Below are 7,358 nucleotides of genomic sequence, written 5' to 3' on the forward strand. Positions count from 1 at the left end.
TCATGCGCCATATAGATCGTAGTCCATTAGAAGATTTGCCCTTATAGATTTGGACTAGATCACACCAAGAGATGTTCCACCAAGATGATGCTTAATCCAAATGAACTCCTTTGCTTTATATAGGCAAGCTTCTCCCCAAAGCGTGGAACAATACCACGAGCCGACACCATAGAAACACAAAACCGTCGGCTAGATACCACACAAGAAACCCCCACGTGCTTTTCTCTGCCTTGAAATGTGTGCACTGAGCGGACGCACCTCCTGAACGGCTGGCCTGCGTCCCTGGACGCGGGTTCTGTATGGTATACCTGCGGGGACGCACTTGCTGAACATATTTCCTGCGTCCTTCTTGATTTACCACCTGAATGAGTTTGCCATCAAGGACAACACCTGAATCATAATGCCAACACCTTGGATCCTACACAAATTGTTTCTTGGATGAGAATAATATTAGGTGAATAGACTCTAACAAACCTTTTGAAGGATTAAAATTTAGCAGAATCCTAAACCCCATGAGGATTGAATGGCAAGATGATTATGATTCACCCTCTCAAATGATTTACACACTCTAAGGGCCCTATCTTTATGGCCTATATTCCAGACATGATATCCTTCTTGGCTTGTTTCTGGGTGATAAAAATAAAATATTTCCTCCCAACATCCCCTCGACCCACCTCTAGGAGACTTATATAACACAAGATTACCTTCAATAGAAAAGTTATACTTTGACTTAGATTTAAAATTTAAATCATATTGGATTTGATAAATGTTTTGTGAGAAGATGTTGGAGATTATTTACTTTTTCAAGAATGGGAATGTGAAAAGGTTTTGTTCCTTCCGAAATTCACGAGGAAGAAAACCTTCATTTTAATGGATGAAGAAGGCATCACCAAAACCATTGAACAAGTAGAGGCAGGATAGTTAGTGAACGGGGAGATATATTTGGCTGGAACAAGAGGAGGCAAGTCATCCTTATCCTTATTAGAAAGGGATGGGAACTTCAAGTCTTGACAAGGATCCCGAGTTGATGAATTTTGAGCTTGTTCCTTTAAAGGAGATAGAGGAGGAGGAGAATAAATTTTATGCTATAAGAAATAGAGAAAAATGATCAAGAGTTGAATGGGGGTCCTAGCTTATTATTCTAGAGGGGGAAGACATGCATTCAAATCTCCTTGAACACCCATTTGCTCCTTTCTCCAAACTTTTAAAAAATATATACTGGTGTGCATTGCGAATTTACACTTTGTCTGGACATGCACCACCTCATGGCACAAAAGGCATATGAAAGAAAATCCTCCTATAAACAATTGGAACCAAGAAGTATTGAACATGAACAATTCAATTTATTCAAGTAATCCTTCACTACGTCTACTACAACCTTTAAACAAGCCCATTGATGATCAGGGTTAAAGTATTAATATTCTTCCAAATTGAGAAAATTACCAATCTTATTACCAATGAATTCTTGGATGTCCTTTCTCCAAAAAGGCAAGGGTAAGCTCAGAAGAATGGCCCAAATATGTTGTATCATTATTGATTCACTCTTGGGGTTGAATTCCACCAAACCAATCCTTAAGGGCCAAGCTTAATAGACCCAAATTTATTTTTTGGTGTAGAATTACCTTCATATTCTCGGAATTCCTGAAAATAAAAATTAACCAACCTCTTATGGAGAAATGGTAGATTGGAGTGAAATATGGCATGGGACTTTAATTTTCTTCCAAGATAACCCTAGAGGGTTGCAAGTTGAACCACTTTAACACTAAACTAGACAACTAAAGTTTTTCCTATAAAGCTCTAAATCTCCTAAATTTTAGATTTTGACCTACTACCATTTGCACTTTCCTTCTTTGAATTAATGCATTGCTTCTTCGTAGATGGAAACCTTAACTCAAATACTTTTGGGTTGAGTTTATGAGGATCAGTGGAAATTATTATAGCGCTAGTACGATTCTACAATTCGAATGTGGAAATACAATTAGATAAGGAAACTTGAACTCTGATGTGTACCTACATGTGTATGCCTTGATTCCGTGGGCTATATTTTCTTAGATACATTATGTCTTCCCTCCCACAATCTTCACCACTTTTACATGATGAAGGGTTGTGATTAATCTAGAGACTCCCCTGAGATTTGTGACAATATTTATTAAATTCACCTTCTGTGTAGAACACCTGGATAAGACTTGGGAGCAAGTCCTTGTAATTCACTTCATGCAAATCCATTAATATTCCAACATTACTACAATTGTCAGAACCGTTGTGTCAAGCCTATGGCAATAACAAAAAACAACCTTGCCCAGATTTCCCTACCTCAATAAACCCTATCCATTCGTTAAGAAAAACCTTCATAACTAACTTCTTTGAAACCTTAAATGTCTCAACAATTTCCCCACCATCTCAATATATTAATTTTCATATATAGATTCAATATACTCTCTCTCTCTCTCTCAACAATTTCCCCACCATATCAATATATTAATTTTCATATATAGATTCAATACTCTCTCTCTCTCTCTCTCTCTCTCTCTCTCTCTCTCTCTCAAATGATTACATTGAGATGATTATATATATGTTTTTAAATTGGGTTTTCCTTCTTTCTTTTTTTCATTTTCCATTATATTTTATTCATTTAAAAAAAAAATTGTTTGCAATAGTATTGGGTTTTTGGCTATAGTTTAAATAATATTGCAATTTTAAATTCCCCACAAAGGGGATATTATTAATAATAACAATTTTTTTTGCAAGTTTAGGGTTTGATTTTAAGATTTGGTTGCAAGGGTACCAGTTGTCAAGACCATATGTTTTAAAGAAGTTGTAAGTTTTTATCTTGAGAAAAAATAGATGTTTTTCGATTGTCACTTGTGAATATAGGAATGATTTATAGTTTTGGTTGCAATGGTAGAGCTGGTTAAAACATGGATTCAAAGAAATTATAATTTTGATAAATAAATAAAAAAAATGTTGCCTTTGTTATCACTTTTTTATTTGAAGCTCGATTTTAATGTTTTCGTGTGCAACATTACAAAATTGTTAAGACCACTGTTATAAAATATAATATTTGAAATATTGAAAATGAAAGATTATTATCAATAACATCACTTTACAAAATAAGAATAAAAAAAACTATCAAATATGACTTTAAAAAAATATAATCTTTATAAACTAAATTGATCAAATCAATAATCACATTTTTACAACAACAAAATCAATATAATTTTATTAAAAAAATAACCAATATAACCACTAAAATTAAATTTTAAATATTACATATCCACACAAAACATCGTAGAATTTATAATCCTAAAAACATGTCTTCCTTAAATGGGACAAGCCCATAAATTTGGTTATTGTTGTTTTACCCTTAATGATAGTGTTAGATATATTGAATCCCCTAAGATATATGTTTATCATGAAGGCTTACATTATTTAGCCTCGATTACTTCAGAATGTAATATTATTAGGTCAAAGTGTTGCGAAATAGCATATGACCAAATTTAATCCTAGAACTGTATGGTGAAAATTATCACACTAGCACAACAACATTAATAAATGTGGTTGATATACGCCTTAGGCATCATTTAACAAAAATTATTTTATATTTATAAAGTTGAAACCCTCGACTTCTTTGACTTTTTATTATTATTTAAAATTCATATCTAAGACAAATCAAGTACAATAAATACTAATAAAATCCTTAAACCACGATTAGTGATTACAAACACAAGTGATAACACAATATTAAAAAAAGGTTAATAATATATATATATATATATATATATATATATATATATAATTATAACTTCAATAAATATTATCAAAGTTTATCTAAAACATAATAAATAAAAAAATAGAACATAGGATAATTAAATTAAGAGGTAATAAACACCTTTTGAAATATATGATCACGAAATTAGAAGTATATCAGTTTGGAAAGGTAACTGAAGCCAATACATCATATAAAAATCTAGGAAAACGAACTAGCTGAAGCCAATACATCATATAAAAGTCTATGAAAACGAACACAGTTTAGAGAACTCCATACATATCTCTATCATGCATATAGATTCTTTATCTGCTAAACAAAAACTAAATTATTAGTAAAAACGATATATACACAATACTATCAATATAATAATTATATCAATAAAATATTATAAAAATTTGATTCAGACGCATCATTCCAGATCTAAAAAACAAATTCCATAGACAACCTAAAACTATGTAATTGAATATGAAAATGAAAATTAATTTGAAACATTGAACGTAAAAATTGAAATTCAATGACAACATAGGATAATTAAATTAAGAGGTAATAATCACTTATTGAAATATATGACTATGAAATTAGGAGTATACTGGTTTGGAAAGATAACTAAAATCAATACATCACATTAAAGCATACGACAATGGATACAGTTTAGAGAACTCCACAAATCTCTTTATCCTGCATATAAATTCTTTATTTTATAAACGAAAATTAAACTATTATTAAAAACAATATATACACTTAAATACTATCAAAACAATAATTATATCATAAAAATATTATAACACGTCACTTATTATAACACGTCACTTATTTGATTATGACGTGTCATTCAAAAAAAACATACAACATCACACATGGCCAACCTTATTTGATTATGACGTGTCATTCAAAAAAAACATACAAACCCATACAACATCACACATGGCCAACATGGGCAACATTCAACGTGGGTTATCCTCTATGTGTTGTTAATAATGACTTGTTTGAATTAGAACGGCAAGTTGTGGAGAACTCTGTGCTTTAGATGTCTTTGTTCATGGAGAAATTAACAAGGTTGGGCATTGAATTATTGGATAAGGACGTTGATATTAGGTTGGGCATTGAATTAGTTGATAAAGACATTGATAATTTAATTAGTTTGTTGGAGTCTCATCATGATTGGAAGATATTTGAGATATTATAATAAAAATTAAAGATTATATTATTATTTTTTTTAATTGGTTGATAAAGATAGTGATAATTTTTGTTGGTTAGTTTATGTTAGTATTGAGGTGTCTATATTATTAATTTGTGGTTTAAGTAACTGTGATTTAAGAGTGTTTAAGTCATCAAAATCACCTGAGGATCATATTCTGGACCATAGTAGCACTTAGCATGATTAGATTTTTGCCCATAAAATTTTGAACCATTGACTTTTACACCACAAAATACCTTAATAGAATACCTACAATCATCTATTTTACATCCAGTGAACAATAAAAATAATAATAATTAAATTACATTAAAAATATATTTTAATTAATTAATAATAACATTAATAATCTAATTAATTAATTAAAATTTTATTAAAATCAATTTTAAATTTTTTGGATAGTAAAAGTATTTAGAACAATAAATTTTATATACAATTTTAATATGCATGGAAAATTAAATATAAGTTATTATTATAATTATAATTTAATTAGTTTATCAAAATATTTTATTAATTGATTAAGTTTTTTTATTATTTTAATATAATTAGTAATAAAGATATTGAAAATGTTCAAAGATTTATTTGCAAATATAATAGAATTAGAGAAAGTAAATGTAATGTCTTATGATATGATTACGAAGAATTATTTTTTTATTTTAATATAATTAGTAATAAAGATATTGAAAATGTTCAAAGATTTATTTGCAAATATAATAAAATTAGATAAAGTAGATGTAATGTCTTATAATATGAAGAACTAAAAAAATTGATGTGGGTTGTATTTAAAACCAAAGAGTCATGAACAAGTTTGAAATGTCATTTTGGGTGTATTTTTTCAAAATTGAATAAAATTATTGGCAAAAGAAGCTAAGGTGTTGTGTTTATTGGATTAGGTTATGCGCATCTTAAGATCACTTATAGTGGTGCTCTAAACCAACCACTTATATTTTGAGAGCTCTCCACAATACCATTTCACACCTTAGATTTTGAATACAATCTTATTATCAAACATATTGCAAAATGAACAACATATTACTAAGAGCCAAATCCAATTACTATATTTATCAAAAACGTCTTTGAACAACCTTCACAGAGAAAGCCAACTACCATATTTATCACTAGCATCCTTAGACAAAGGGAGTATGAGATATGTCATTTCATAATAATTGAGATAAGTGGATCAAGGAAGAAGAGGAATACTTCTCAATGCACAATAATATGATCATTTATAGTCAAAGATAACTGAATTCCAATTTTATTGATTAACCCTTGTGTTAAGGGTATGCTAAGGCTTTTAATTTTAAAAATTCTCATAGAGATGGATGTTTTTTTATCCATAAAGTAAGTTCTTTGAGAATATTAGGTCTTTTCTTGTGACAATAAAATATTAATTTCAATTTATATTTTGAATCATTTTCACTGATTTTAATATTAATAAAATTGTCATAGTCTCCCCATATTTATAAATAACATCCTCGCCAAACTATTAACATAAATTAGTATATCCTACCTATTTATAAATAACATCCTCACTAAACTTATTAACATAAATTAGTGTATCCTACCTAAAGAAATTCAAATGAAAAACTTATTAATATAAAATTAACCAAATACCCAATAACATTAACACTAATCAATTAAACGAATCTCTTAATATACATAATCAAACTTTTATATATATAATCCAAAGTTCTTTATAATTACATATTTTCAATTTATATATAATCATAATTTATATATAATCATCCAACAATAATTAGAATTTTTTAATACATTAAGATTCTTTATTGTTAAAGTGAAGGTTATAATCAGAGTATGTATGCATGGTTTTGTCCTCATACACCTAGGGACCAACAATGCACATGTCTTGTGTATACTAAGGACCCTCCATCTTATCACTATGTTTGAAAAATCCCCATAAAATTTCTTTCTCCTAGGTTGGCACCAATGACTCGTATCTCTTTACATGTAGAGTTTATCTCTTTACATGTAGAGTTTGATAATAAGAATTGCTTTATTTTCATATTCTTGGGATCAAGTGGAATATTGAATGCGCTCTTGAAAAAAAATACTAGTCAATCAAGAAGATAAAATATTCATATTCTCCACTTTATTCATATTCATAGTCAATAAATGATGGAAGATTAGCCACTTTATTTTCATATTCTCTAGGATCAGGTGGAGAATATTGGATTAGCTCTTACCAAAAAAAATAACATTCAATCAAGAAGATAGAATATTTTAATATGATGGAAGATTATTGTATTAAACTATGGGTGGAAGAATATTATTCAACGATTATATCATATTCAATGATTAGAATATAGAATATAATCAAGAGGATAGAATATTTTAATATGATGGAAGATTATTTTAATATGATGGAAGATTATT

This window comes from Pinus tabuliformis, chromosome 8 (genome assembly GCF_031772625.1).
Source record: "Pinus tabuliformis cultivar Carrire ecotype Pingquan chromosome 8, CPIR1, whole genome shotgun sequence".
NCBI lineage: Eukaryota > Viridiplantae > Streptophyta > Pinopsida > Pinales > Pinaceae > Pinus > Pinus tabuliformis.